Source organism: Mustela nivalis (assembly GCF_964662115.1).
Source record: "Mustela nivalis genome assembly, chromosome: 2".
NCBI lineage: Eukaryota > Metazoa > Chordata > Mammalia > Carnivora > Mustelidae > Mustela > Mustela nivalis.
Window position 1 is genome coordinate 85,009,044 of NC_139021.1, and position 15,335 is coordinate 85,024,378.

At 38.5% G+C, this 15,335-nt stretch overlaps 1 long non-coding RNA gene across 4 annotated transcripts in view; it reads right to left on the reverse strand.

The window, feature by feature from the left end:
- LOC309858129 overlaps window positions 1–14,360 on the reverse strand; it is a 51,593-nt gene extending 37,233 nt beyond the window's left edge. For all 4 annotated transcript variants that reach the window (XR_014308044.1, XR_014308045.1, XR_014308046.1 and 1 more), the window contains exons 1-3: window positions 14,253–14,360; window positions 10,731–10,913; window positions 3,319–3,465 (exon numbers count right to left, since the gene is read on the reverse strand). This is a non-coding gene — a long non-coding RNA (uncharacterized lncRNA). The remainder of the gene's footprint in view (window positions 1–3,318; window positions 3,466–10,730; window positions 10,914–14,252) is intronic.
- Window positions 14,361–15,335: the final 975 nt, after the last annotated feature.

Consider the following 15,335-nt stretch of genomic DNA (forward strand, 5'->3'; position numbering starts at 1 on the left):
CTCTACCAAACATTTAAAGAAGACTTAATAGCTACACTTCTGAAGCTGTTTCAAAAAATAGAAATGGAAGGGAAACTTCTAAACTCATTCTATGAGGCCAGCATTACCTTGATCTTAATACCAGAAAAGACACCACCAAAAAGGAGAATTACAGATCAATATTCCTGATGAACATGAATGCAAAAATTCTCATTGAAATACTACTCAATAGAATCCAACAGTAAATTAAAAATATTATTCATTATGACCAAGTAAGATTTATTCCTGGGCTGTAAGAGTGATTCAATCCACAAACCAACCATTGTGATATACCACATTAATAAAAGAAAGGACAAGAACCATATGATCCTCTCAACATATGCAGGAAAAGCACCTGACAAAATACAGCAATCTTTCTTGATTAAAACTCCCTACAGTGTAGGGATAGAGGGAAAATACCTCAATATCATAAAAGCTATGTGTGAAAGACCCACAGTGAATATCATTCTCAATGGGGAAAACTGAGAGCATTCCCCCTAAGGTCAGAGACACAACAGGGATGTCCACTCTCACCACTATTGTTCAACTTAGTACTAGAAGTCTTAGCCTTAGCAATCAGACAACAAAAAGAAATAAAAGGCATTCAAATTTACAAGTCCAATTCTTACTCTTTTGTTTAAAATTTTTATTAACATATAATGTATTATTTGTCCCAAGGGTACAGGTCTGTGAATCATCATGCATACATATTTCACAGCACTCACCATAGCACATACATCCCTAAGGTCTATGGCCCAGCCACCCTATTCCTCCCCTCCACCCACTAACAAACCTCCATTTGTTTCTTGAGATTAAGAGTCTCTTGTGGATTGTCTCCCAATCCCATCTTGTTTCATTCCCCCCAACCCCCACAAGCCCCTGCCCTGCCTCTCAAATTCTTCATATCAGAGAGATCATATTATAATTGTCTTTCTCTGATTGACTCATTTCGCTCAGCATTATACCCTCTAGTTCCATCCACATCATTGCAAATGGCAAGATTTTGGTTTCTTTGATTGCTGTATAATATTGTAATACACACACACACACACTACCTCTTCTTTATGCATCCATTCATTTGTTGATGAATATCTACGCTCTTTCCATGGTTTGGCAATTGTGGACATTGCTGCTATATACATTCAGGTGCACGTGTCTCTTTGGATCCCTACATTTAAATCTTTAAAACCTGAGCTGAGATTGACTGAGCCACCCACGTGCCCCTATTTTTAATAACTGAGGTACAAAAGATATTATTTGAAGCTCATAAACTAGATAATAGAAGTAAAGAAATATTTAGCAGTATAAAATAACTCTACACAGTACACAAAAATTAAATGAAATGAGTAATGGAAAAAATAAATTATATAAAAAATAAATTACATGTATTAAAAAGAAATGGAAATGGTTGCCATAAATCTATGACATCCATAGATTTATGACAGCCCCTTTCCTTCACCAGACACATAGAAATACAAACAGACACACACATACACATGTAAAACATCATCACCAGATCTTAGAGTGAAATGCTACCAAAATCTTTAGGGAACTGATGGTTCTGGTGCTATTCAAACCATTCCAGAACATTAAAAAATATACTTTATAAAAAAAGTACTTTCTAAATTTTTCATAAAATGAGGGTAATAATGAGCTAAAAATTCACAAGAAATAATAAATTTAAAAAGTAATGTACAAAGAATAAGTAGCCTTTATTTCAAGGATATCAAGGTATTTTCATTTGAAAAAATATATCCATTTAAAAATCTATTATAATATTTACTGTATTATTATTAAACAACAGAAAAATGTAGATTTTCATATTGAAAGTTTTAAAATTTACCATCTATTTTAATTAAAAACTTTTAAGTGACATATAAAGATTTGGAAACATTTTAAACCTAGTAATACATACCATTAAGTATTGTACATAATGAAGAAACATCAGAAGCAGTCTCATTAAAGTCAGAATCAAGATAAGGATACCTGTATTCAATTTTATTTAATCTTATATATTATTTTCAAATTAATAATGTACCATAAAAAATCCCAGGAATAAAAACTGAAAGTCTTTTGCAATTTACAACAAAATACAATAATAAAATATACTAGAAGCAAATACTTTATTGACAATACCTACAAAGGTAATTCAATACTTTGGAGTAAACTTACTTAGGGATAAATACTTAGGCAAAACCAAAATATGTACAGATATCATGTGTGCCAAATCTATAGGGAGAAAACTCTTCATGTGCCCAAGAAGTAAAAGTGAAGACTCAATGAAAGAAAGAGGCAGGCCATGTTCTTGGAAAGAGCCAACTCATAAAACCCTTCCTCATAAAACTTTTTCCTCACTAATCTCTGAATTTAGTGTGCACTCTGATTCCCATTTCCTGCACTTCTAGCTTCCAGCCTGTAGTCTCCCCTATGCAGTAGCACTGATATTTGCAGGTTAACTGTGAATGGGACCTCCTCTCCACTGAGACACTAGCAAGGAGCCCCGGGGTGAGAATAAGCTGTTGGAAAATCTCAGAAAGTTTGGTGTTTAAGGTTTAGATGATCTCAAGGGGGAGAAGTTCCATGTTGATTAGTGTGATTGTGCTAAGTTGACATAACCTTCAAAGGACCAGAAAGGAGAATGATGGGGATGCTGGTCCTTTTCTGCACTGCAGACTAGCTGGCAGGAATTTCCTCCCACATCCCACACACACACACAGCTCCTGTGTTTAAATTTCCAAACAAATGACAAAAAATCAGACCACAAACCATTAATAAATGAGGACCTGGTTCTATTTTATGTGACTGCACAATTTCTCTCAGGTTCTAATCACAGGCACATAAATGTTAAGCACCTAAGTACACCTAAGTGATAGTTTATAAAAAACCGAGGCAACATTAAAACTGGATTGTGTGTGTGTGTGTATGTGTGTGTGTGTGTGTGTTCCAGTAGACCTGTGGTTCTCAGGGGGATCACCAAAGAAGATCTTGTAAGCACAGAGCCCATGCTCTGCTTCCTATTTTCCAATGCCTTGTTCCTGCCCGCCACCAAGCACATGGGTTTCCCTCTCATCATCTCAGTCTCCAACCCCTGACATCAGCTGGGTACCCTACAATTCAATTCAAATCTGAAACTAACTACAGGTGAAGGGTTCAGTTCCATAGGACTGCTCACACTTCAGACATTAATCCGAATTCCTGGGCCTCTTTTATTCTTTATAAAATGGTGGTTGCTACAATCCCATTCCTTTTTGCTAATTTACTAGAATGGCTCACAAAACTCAGGAAAAATAATTTACTTACCATAACTAGTTCATTATAAAGGATACAACTCAGGAACAGCTAAATTGAAGTGATGCATGGGCCATGGAGGATGGAGTTTGGCCGGTCTGGGCTCATCACCGTCATAACACCTTGATGTGTTAACCAACCAGGAAACTAACCCTGAAACTGAATCCTGTTATTAAGGGTCTTATGAAGGTTCAATTATGCAGGCATGATTGATTAAACGAACTCATCTCCAGTCACTCTCCCCTTCCTAGAGGAGATAGGAGGGAGATAGTTAAAAGTTCCAACCATCTCATCACATTGTTGGTTCTTCGGGCAAAAAGCAGCCATTCTTGAAGTTAAGTAGGGGCCACCAGCCACCCATTATTTTGTTAGCATACAAAAGAGATTCATTACAGTAGAGATTCCAAGTCTTTAAGGAGTCAGGAGCAAAAATCAAATATTTCTATATTTTTTAACTGTAGCGCACTCTTTGTGTGCTGATATGGCTATTATTTAATCCAGGTTACTGATATTTGAAATAATGTTGATTCCAGGGCATTTTAGTGCCCTTCCTGATCTCTTAGCGAAGTTTTTGGCTTAAATTCTGATTTGTTTGACATAAGTATGGCTACTCCAGATGTCTTTTGATGTCTATTAACCTGATAAATGATTATCTACCTACTCACTTTCAATTTGGAGGTGTCTTTGGGTCTAAAATGCACTATATCAATCGGTCTTGTTTTTTACCCATTCTGATAACCTATGTCATAGGGTAGTTCTATTTTCAACTTTTTGAGGACCCTCCATGCTGTTTTCCAGAGTGGCTGCACCAACTTGCATTCCCACCAACAGTGTAGGAGGGTTCCCCTTTCTCCTCATCCTCACCAGCATCTATCATTTCCTGACTTGTTAATTTTAGCCATTCTGACTGACATGAGGTGGTATCTCATTGTGGTTTTGATTTGTATTTCCCTGATGCCGAGTGATGTGGAGCACTATTTCATGTGTCTGATGGCCATCTAAGTGTCTTCTTTGCAGAAATGTCTGTTCATGTCCTCTGTCCATTTCTTGATTGGATTATTTGTTCTTTGGGTGTTGAGTTTGCTAAGCTCTTTATAGATTTTGAATACTAGCCCTTCATCTGATATGTCGATTGCAAATATCTTCTCCCATTCTGTCAGTTGTCCTTTGGTTTTGTTGACTGTTTCTTTTGCTGTGCAAAAGCTTTTGATCTTGATAAAGTCCCAATAGTTCCTTTTTGCGCTTGCTTCCCTTGCATTTGGCAATGTTCCTAGGAAGAAGTTTCTGCAGCTGAGGTTGAAGAGGCTGCTGCCTGTGTTCTCCTCAAGGATTTTGATGGATTCCTTTCTCACAATGAGGTCTTTCATCCATTTTGAGTCTATTTTCATGTGCGGTGTAAGGAAATGGTTCATTTTCATTTTTCTGCATGTGGCTGTCCAATTTTCCCAACACCATTTGTTGAAGAGGCTGTCTTTTTTCCATTGGGCATTCTTTCCTACTTTGTCAAAGATTAGTTGACCATAAAGTTGAGGGTCTATTTCTGGGCTCTCTGTTCTGTTCCATTAATCTATGTGTCTGTTTTTGTGCCAGTACCAAAGTGTCTTGATGATGATAGCTTTGTAATAGAGCTTGAAGTCTGGAATTGTGATGCCACCAACTTTGGCTTTTTTTTTCAATATTCCTTTGGCTATTCGAGGTCTTTTCTGGTTCCATATAAATTTTTAGAACTTTTTGTTCCATTTCTTTGAAAAAGAAAAAGGATGGTACTTTGATAGGAATTGCGTTAAATGTGTAGATTGCTTTAGGTAGCATAGACATTTTCACAATATTTATTCTTCCAATCAAGGAGCATGGAACATTTCTCTATTTCTTTGTGTCTCCCTCAACTTCTTTCATGAGTACTTTATAGTTTTCTGAGTATAGATTCTTAGCCTCTTTGGTTAGGTTTATTCCTAGGTACCTTATGGGTTTGGGTGCAATTGTAAATGGGACTGACTCCTTGATTTCTCTTTCTTCTGTCTTGTTGTTGGTGTAAAGAAGTGCAACTGAGGGTATGTGCTTTGGTGAGTGCTGTGAAGTGTGTAAACCTGGTGATTCACAGACCTGTACCCCTGGGGATAAAAATATATGTTTATAAAAAATAAAAAGTTAAAAAAAAAAAGAAGTGCAACTGATTTCTATGCATTGATTTTATATCCTGACACTTTACTGAATTCCTGTACAAGTTCTAGCAGCTTTGGAGTGCAGTCTTTTGGGTTTTCCACATATAGTATCATATCATCTGCGAAGAGTGATAGTTTGACTTCTTCTTTGCCAATTTGGATGCCTTTAATTTCCTGTTGTTGTCTGATTGCTGAGGCTAGGACTTTTAGTACTATGTTGAATTGCAGTGTTGATAATGGACATCCCTTCCGTGTTCCTGACCTTAGGGGAAAAACTTTCAGTTTTTCTCCATGGAGAATGATATTTGTGGTGGGTTTTTCATAGATGGCTTTGATAATGTTGAAGTATGTGCCCTCTATCTCTACACTTTGAAGAGTTTTGATCAGGAAGGGATGCTGTACTTTGTCAAATGCTTTTTCAGCATCTATTGAGAGTATCATATGATTCTTGTTCTTTCTTTTATTAATGTATTGCATCACATTGACTGATTTACTGATGTTGAACCAACCTTACAGCCCTGGAATAAATCTCACTTGGTCTAGGTGAATAGTCTTTTTAATGTACTGTTGGATTCTATTGTCTAGTATTTGGTGAGAATTTTTGCATCTGTGTTCATCAACGATATTGGTCTGTAGTTCTCTTTTTTGATGGGATGCTTGTCTAGATTTGGGACCAAGGTGATGCTGTTCTCATAAAATGAGTTTGGAAGTTTTTCTTCCATTTATATTTTTTGGGACACTTTCAGGAGAATAGGAATAATTCATCTTTAAATGTTTGGTAGAATTCCCCCGGGAAGCCGTCTGGCCCTGGGCTTTTGTTTGTTTGGAGATTTTTGATGACTGTTTCAATCTCTTTACTAGTTATGGGTCTGTTCAGGCTTTCTATTTCTTCCTGGTTCAGTTGTGGTAGTTTATATGTTTCTAGGAATGCATCCATTTCATCCAGATTGTCAAATTTGCTGGTGTAGAACTGCTCGTAGTATGTTCTTATAATTGTATTTCTTTGGTATTGGTTGTGATCTCTCCTCTTTCATTCATGATTTTATTTATTTGAGTCCCTTCTCTTTTCTTTTTGATAAGTATGGCCAGGGGATTATCAATCTTATTAATTCTTTCAAAGAACCAGCTCCTAGTTTCATTGATTTGTTCTATTGTTTTGTTTTGTTTTTTGTTTTTTTTTTGTTTTTTTCAGTTTCTATTTCATTGATTTCTGTTCTGATCTTTATGATTTCTCTTCTCCTGCTGGGTTTAGGGTTTCTTTCTTGTTATTTCTCTGGTTCCTTTAGGTGTAGGATAAGTTTGTGTACTTGAGACCTTTCTTGTTTCTTGAGAAAGGCTTGTACCACTATATATTTTCCTCTCAGGACTGCCTTTGTTGTGTCCCACAGATTTTGAACCATTGTATTTTCATTATCATTTGTTTCCATGAATTTTTTCAATTCTTCTTTATTTCCTGGTTGACCCATTCATACTTTGGAAGGATGCTCTTTAGTCTCCACGTATTTGGGTTCTTTCCAAATTTCCTCTTGTGAATGAGTTCTAGCTTCAGAGCATTGTCGTCTGAACATATGCAGAAAATTACCCCTATCTTTTAATACTGATTGAGACCTGATTTATGACCCAGGATTTGATCTATTCTGGAGAATGTTCCATGTGTACTAGAGAAGAATGTATTTTCTGTTGCTTTGGGATGGAATGCTCTGTATGTAGCTGTGATGTCCATTTGGTCCAGTGTGTCTTTTAAGGTCTTTATTTCCTTGTTGATCTTTTGTTTGGATGATCTATTTCAGTGAGGGGATGTTAAAGTCCCCTACTATTATTGTATTATTGTTGAAGTATTTCTTTGATTTTGTTAATTGATTTATATAGTTGGCTGTTCCCATGTTAGGGTCATAGATATTTAAAACTCTTAGATCTTCTTTTTGGACATACCCTTTGAGTATGATATAGTGTCCTTCTTCATCTCATATTATATTCTTTGGCTTAAAATCAAATTGATCTGATATAAGGATTGCCACCCCAGCTTTCTTTTGATGTCCATTAGCATGGTAAATTTCCCACCCCTTCACTTTAAATCTGGAGGTGTCTTTGGGTCTAAAATGAATTTCTTGTTGGCAGCATATTGATGGGTTTTGTTTTTTCATCTATTCTGATACCCTGTGTCTTTTGATTGGGGACATTTAGCTCATTTACATTCAGGGTAACTATTGAGAAATATGAATTTAGTGCCATTGTATTGCCTGTAAGATGACTGTTACTGTATATTGTCTCTACTACTTTAAGGTTCTCTCTTTGCTTAGAAGACTGCTTTCAATATTTCCTATAGAGCTGGTTTGGTGTTTGCAAATTCTTTCAGTTTTTGTTTGTCCTGGAGGCTTTTAATATCTCCTTCTATTTTCAATGATAGCTAGCTGGATATAGTATTCTTGGTTGCATGTCTTTCTCGTTTAGTGCTCTGAATATATCATGCCAGCTCTTTCTGGCCTGCCAGGTCTCTGTGGATACGTCCACTGGCAATCTAATATTTTTACCATTGTATATTACAATGTAATTTACCATTGTATATTCTCATCTTGGGCTGCTTTCAGGATTTTCTCTTTGTCACTAAGACTTATAAATTTTAGCATTAAATGACAGGGTGTGGACCTATTTTTCTTGATTTTGAGGGGGATTCTCTGCACCTCCTGCATTTTGATGCTTGTTCCCTTTGCCATATTAGGGAAATTCTCTACTATAATTCTCTCCAATATACCTTCTGCTCCCCTCTCTCTTTCTTCTTCTTCTGGAATCCTAATTATTCTAATGTTGTTTCATCTTATGGTATTACTTATCTCTCAAATTCTCCCCTCATGGTACAGCAGTTGTCTCTCTTTTGCTGAGCTTCTTTATTCTCTGTCATTTGGTTTTCTATATCACTAATTCTTTCTTCTGCCTCATTTGTCTTAGCAATAAGAGACTCCATTTTTTATTGCACCTCATTAATAGCTTTTTTTATTTCAACTTGGTTAGATTTTAATTCTTTTATTTCTCCAGAAAGGGCTTTTATTTCTCCAGACAGTGTCTCTCTGATATCTTCCATTTCTTTTTTGAGCCTGGCTAGTACCTTGAGAATTGTCATTCTGAACACTAGGTCTGATATATTACTAATGTCCATATTGATTAGGTCCCTAGCCTTTGGTCTGCCCCTTTTTCTTTTTTTTTTTTTTTTTTTTTTTGTGGTGATTTTTTTCCACCTTGTCATTTTGTCCACATAGGAATATATGAAGGAGCAAATAAAATACTAAAAGTTTGGCAATGACCTCAGGAAAATGTGCTTTGACCAAATCAGAGGAGACTCCAAATCATGGGGCAGGGAGAGAAATGGGGTAAAAAGAAGTTCAGAAAAAAAATTAAAAAAAGAAAACAAATAAAAAATATGAAAAAGAAAAAAAATATATATATATATATGATTGTGACTAGGTGACTGGTGACGGGGTGACAAGGTCACCCACTTAATTTTGGGAGTATTTTGGTCTCTTAGAAACAACTACCTCCCCAAATTTTAAAGAATGAAAAACATATATAAGGGTAAACCCAATGAAGGAATGAAATATGACTATAAAGATGAAAAAAATGTATTTTTTTAATTTCTAAAAAAGGATTTGATAAGGTAAGTTGTTTGGGAGAATAAAGAAAAAGAAAGTGGAGAGAATTTGTTTGGTTGGAGACTAGAACAAGCCCGGTGCTAAACTTAGGGTGTATTTTGATCTATTAAAAGAAGTTGTACCCCAAATTTTTTAAAAGAAAAAGCCTTCTGGGACGCCTGGGTGGCTCAGTGGGTTAAAGCCTCTGCCTTCGGCTCAGGTCATGATCCCAGGGTTCTGGGATCGAGCCCCGCATGGGGCTGTCTGCTCCATGGAGAGCCTGCTTCCTCCTCTCTCTCTCTGTCTACTTCTGATCTCTGTCAAATAAATAAATAAAATCTTAAAAAAAAAAGAAAAAGCCTTATATGTATGCAAAAAATAAAGTTAGATACAATGAAGGATAAAATATGACTATAGTAATGAAGTTTCAAAAAAAGGATTTTTTTAATGAATGGTATTATTAAGATAGAATAGTTAAAAATGTTAAAAGAGGAAAGGATAAAAGTTTAAAAAATTAATAGAAGAAAAAATAAAATTAAAAAAAATTAATTAACTTTGCAAGACTAAAGAATCATGGAGAGAAAGCCATGAATTCCATGCTTTGCTTTCTCCTCCCCTGGAATTCCGCAGTTCTCCTTGGTAAGTGAACTTGATCTTGGCTGGATTTCTTGCTGATCTTCTGAGGGAGGGGCTGGTTGTAGTGATTCTCAAGTGTCTTTGCCCAAGGCAGAATTGCACCACCCTTACCAGGGACCAGGCTACATAACCCACTTGGGTTCACTTTCAGGAGCTTTTGTTCCCTGAATACTTTTCTTAGAGTTCTGGAATCAAGAATGAAAATAGCAGCCTCCCAATCTCTGACCCGGAGGAGCCAAGAGCTCGGGGCCCCACTCCTTAGTGCACACTCAGAGAAAAGCACTCAATCACTCCCGTTTCCCTGGCCTCTGGCTGCACTCCGAGCTCACCCAGCCTGTGACCAGTGTGTTTGTTTCTGGCACACAGCTCCACCTGGAGTCTCCAAACCCTGTAGATCCTTGAGCTCTTCCGGGGGGGTCTCCCCCAATCTTGTGGGGACCCCACTCATAGAGCCATGGCCTGTGCCACAGATTATGGTTCATTGTAGCCCGGAGTTGAGAGCTCACTCCTTGGCTCTGTCTCTGTGGCTGGTTTACCCGCTCTAATACATGTGAGCTCTGTGATTCTCAGACACCCCCAATCCTTCTGTGACCCTGCAGGACCTGGGGCTATGCTGTCCCTATGTGGGCTTCATCCCAGTTTAGCCTCTGGAGCAATGTCACTCAGTGGAGCCGACTTTAAGAAGTACTGATTTTGGGGATGCCTGGGTGGCTCAGTTGGTTGGACGACTGCCTTCGGCTCAGGTCATGATCCCGGAGTCCCAGGATCGAATCCCACATCGGGCTCCCAGCTCCATGGGGAGTCTGCTTCTCCCTCTGACCTTCTCCTCGCTCATGCTCTCTCTCACTGTCTCTCTCTCTCAAATAAATAAATAAAATCTTAAAAAAAAAAAAAAAGAAGTACTGATTTTGTGTTCCGTTGCTCCACCGCTTGCCAGGAGCCTGCCCCTCCCCCCACGGTCTACCTTCCCCTCACTTTGGATTCACTTTTCTGCCAGTCCTACCTTTCAGAAAATGGTTGATTTTCTGTTTCTAGAAAACTAGAAACAGCTCTTCATCTCTTCAATCTCCTCTTGGATTTGTAGGTGTTCAGAATGGTTTGATAAATTATCTAGCTGATCTCCTGCTACCTGATGTCATCTCAGCCTGCTACTTCTCTGCCATCTTGACTCCTCTCCCAGTAAAATCTTTTTTAAAAAGATAAAATAATTTATGATTGGCTTAGTTAATTATTATCTGCAGATCCTTGTTTTTTGTTTTGTTTGTTCAGTTTTTTAAATAATCTGATATAGTTTAGGAGCACCTGGATGGCTTACTCAGAAAAGTGTGATTCTTGGTGTCAGGGTTATGAGCTCAAGCACCATATGAGGTGTGGAGATTACTTAAAAAAAAAATTGATATAGTTTAACCTGTCGACCTAAATGCTCTTGTCATATGAGAACACAGATAACATTAAATGAATTAAAATAAAAATTGTTAATGCTTATAAACTATGATTTATAAACTTATATTTAGAAGATTCTAAAGAGTGTTTTCTTCCAAGGATATTATATTTAGAATTAAGCATTATGAATGGTACTCAAAAAGTATCAAATTAATGTCATGTTCATAACAGAAAAAAGGATTTTGAAGTCTGTCACACAAAGAATTTCAACTAAGTGAAATCAGATTGTTGATCTAGACTCCTCTTTTATGAGTTCTATTTGCATGGAAAACAGTGTTAGCATTTTTTCTGCAAATTATTGATTATTCTTGGTCATTGTTCTACTGCATTTTTGTGAAAGGAATTACTTAATGGGTAACAACTGTTTTAAATATTTGGACATCTTTTTGTGGTTAAATGTCAGGAGAAATTGTTCACAGTGAGATTAAATGGATTTGTTATCCTTGACAGAAGAATACTCAGACACACCAGGTTCCCCAGGGTGCCCATCCACGGTGTTTCAGTCATTGCTCTCATCTGTGTTGTTTCAGTCATTGCTGGCAGGCGGTCAGACCTGGTCATTGCCCACAAATGTTCATGCTCGGCAGCTGGCAGATGCTCCCAGATGCCTCATAAGAGAGAGATTTTCTTAACAATCCACCTCTTTTCTTCCAGCTATCTGTGCATATCGGAGCCCTTAGTACTAGAAGTATTCTCTCCCTCTTTGGACCCCTCATGTCTCTGTGCCTAGGATGTTAACAAAAACCAGAGTCTCTGAAATAATGCATTGAGATGAGAAGCATAAAGACAAATGGTCAGGGAATACTGGAATGCAGTGTTTTCTTGGGAAAAAATAGTTTTTGGTGTGAAAGTCCTTGCTGACTGTATTTCCCTTACCTCCCATTCTCAGGGACCTTAGTCTACGCTGGGAGTGATACTGGAGGTACCAGAGTTATGGTGACTATAAAATTTTTTTTTAAAAAACCCACAAAACTATGGGTCACAGTCCAGATTAACTTTATCTGTTTTTATTTCATTTTTTCATTATTCCATTAAAAATATTATTCATCAATTACCAAGTACAATTTTCCTTTTGGGGGCAGTATCAATTTCAATTGCATTGCTACATTATCCTCATAAAACATAAAGATGTATTAGAATTTCCCCTGACTGATTTCCCAAGTTGTCTCTCATTTGCCAAAGGGGTACAGATACCTCTTGTCAATCCAGCAGTTTTGATATTTGAATTATAAACTAGAATCATTGTTATCAGAGGAGAGCAACAGAAAGTCACAAAGGCCAGGAAGACTAGGGCTGCCCTCCCTGGGCTTTGATTTCTCAAAAACTGTTTAAATTTTGTGTGCTTAAGTCTAGTGGTTAGTTATCTATAAGAAACTATCTATTTATTTGAGAATTCCAAACAATAAGAATGCATATATAATCATCAGTTCTCAGGAAAGGCAAGACAAATCCACATGAAGATTTATATTAAATATTAAGGCACGGGCTGTGATTTTTTAAAAGAAAGATAGAGACTATAAGTAATGTTCTGTTCAGAGGGGTAAAAGATATCATGAGGTTGAAATAAACATCAAACAGTTAGGATTTTACCCAAATATCACAGCCCATTTTGCCCAAGAAGAGACAGAGGACCCTCAGAAGTACTGTGGACAGAACCAGTTCCTGTAACTGATGAAGAGTTTTACTGAACAGAGCCCCTGAAAAAAAGAAGCAGCATTCAAAAGCAGGTGGCCTCCAACTAGAGAGAGTTTTTTTTGAGTTTTGGGCTTGGGCCTCTGATATGTCTGCTAGGTTCTCTCCTTTTAGAAAGCAGTTATGGATTTGCTACTAAAGCATCTGTGGAAATTAAATGCTAACCCTTAGAGGTCTGCTGAATCCCTGGCTTGACATGCCCATTTATAGGGTAAGGAGGGGAAAGGAAGGGCTCATTTGACTTTACTTTGATAACTGAAAAGGGCTCCAAAAGCTTCCAGTTAAGAATGTCTGTCAAAGTAGCATCTCAGCTTTGCTGAAGTGATAGCTTTTCCTGTAGGGGGAAGAGCTGCATCTTCCACTCCACTGCCCAAAGCAAAATGCTGATTCTATAGGCTCTTCAATTCCCCTAAGCTCTTGAGCCTGCTACACTGGTGTTAAGTAAGCTGAATCCCCATGGTGAGCACTATGGCTGTCCAGCACTGTCAGATGGAAAGCAGACATGTTAGCTCTGCTCTGACTCCTGGACTCTTGCAGATGTAGGACATCCCCTTCTCGGGCTGGGAACTGTGGGTATGGAATGTGGTCATCTATCAGACTATCTGGATCACTCCTGCAGATGCCCACAGGAAGGGCTTTTGCTCAAATCCAGCCCCTGATGGAGCCTGCAACATTGTTTATCCCCACATCACTGCCTACATCTGTCCCTATTCTAGACACAGGAACACATTCCCCCACACCACACCACAAACAGGGCCCAAAGTGAAAGACTCAAGAGTTTCTAATGCAGAAGCTATCACTGCATACCAGACCCTGTTAAAGGATGCTCTTTTTCCTCTCCCTGGGGGCAGCTGCCTGGAGAATGTTCCAGGGTGCACTGCACCCCTCTCAGGGCTCTCTCTCAGCTCTGGCTCTGAATTGCAGGACTCACCATACTGACCTGATACAGACATGAATCTGTGATGATGTTGAACTTATCAGAACCCTGTGATTTTGGAAAGAGTGATGATCAAGAATTCTTTACTCTCCTGAGCAAACAACCTACAGCAAAGGACCACACCTCCCCATATGACCCAGGTAAGTCTGTGGATGTCCCTTACTTTTTCTTTGATAAGGTCAGATGCAGCTTCTCCAAATCAAATGCCTTTTCTTTGTCTCATAAATGATGAGCTGAACTCTTTGGCCCCCTGCCCAGTTGGGATGGACAAAATGTCCATAAATGTGATGTGTTCAAGTCCCTACATTTCCCTTTCCCTCAGGGCCTTAATTTTGGCCTAACCGTAAGCCCCAAGCACAGAACAACCAAGCCCTCCTTGATGGCTGACCAACTGTCCATCAGGCTACCCACTCATCCCAGCTAACACTCCCGGTTCTCTCTAGCCTTGCTTACCTTTCCTTAGAAAAGAAAAACCCTCCTGTCTGTTCTTTAAGATGCTTGCATATCCTACTGTTAGAGTGTTTTCCCTTTTGCAGTAGTCCCCTTCCCTCCCTTACTGAACCATCTCCCTTACCCAAGTCTGAATTTGCTTTCATTTCATATCTATGTGAAGTACTGGACTTTGTGATCAGATGTGGTTTGATAACAATGTGCCTTTGTGACAGAAGCTATTCAATAATGAGCTGATGGTTTGACTGCTTACCTCACCTCCCTGTACACACATCTTGGTAAGGCAGTTGGGATCATCCAATAAAGCAGCTATCCCCAGAAAGGAGCACCCTCCTCCAGGTTGCTTACTGGATCGTGGTCAGTGTGAAAGGTGGGAGGGTGGTACAGACTAACGGTGAAAATTTCAAGAATTCAGGATTCTCCCTGACTATTCCAGAGCATGATATATTATTCTTTCTCCTAACAGTGACAGTTAGTCATGTCCTTAGGGTGGCAGCCTGTCAAAAAAGGGGCTTAGAAGATACAAACTTAATTCTGATAGACTGGGGGGTTTTGTCCTTGTTTTTTTTTTTTAATTTTTTATTTTTTATAAACATATATTTTTATCCCCAGGGGTACAGGTCTGTGAATCACCAGGTTTACACACTTCACAGCACTCACCAAAGCACATACCCTCCCCAATGTCCATAATCCCACCCCCTTCTCCCAAACCCCCTCCCCCCAGCAACCCTCAGTTTGTTTTGTGAGATTAAGAGTCACTTATGGTTTGTCTCCCTCCCAATCCCATCTTGTTTCATGTCCTTGTTTTGTTTTTAAATGTTTTAACAAGTTGTTTTTAGACCAGTTTTAGGTTTGAAGCAAAACTGAATGGAAAGCAAAGTGTTCAAATAACCCCTTCCCTTACACACCATGGCCTTTCCCACTAGCAAAGACTTCATCGAAATGGTACATTTGTGGGGCACCTGGGTAGCTCAGTGGGTTAAGCCTCTGCCTTCAGCTCAGATCATGATCTCAGGGTCCTGGGATCGAGCCCCACATTGGACTCTTTGCTCAGCAGAGAGCCTGCTTTCCCCTCCCTCTCTGCCT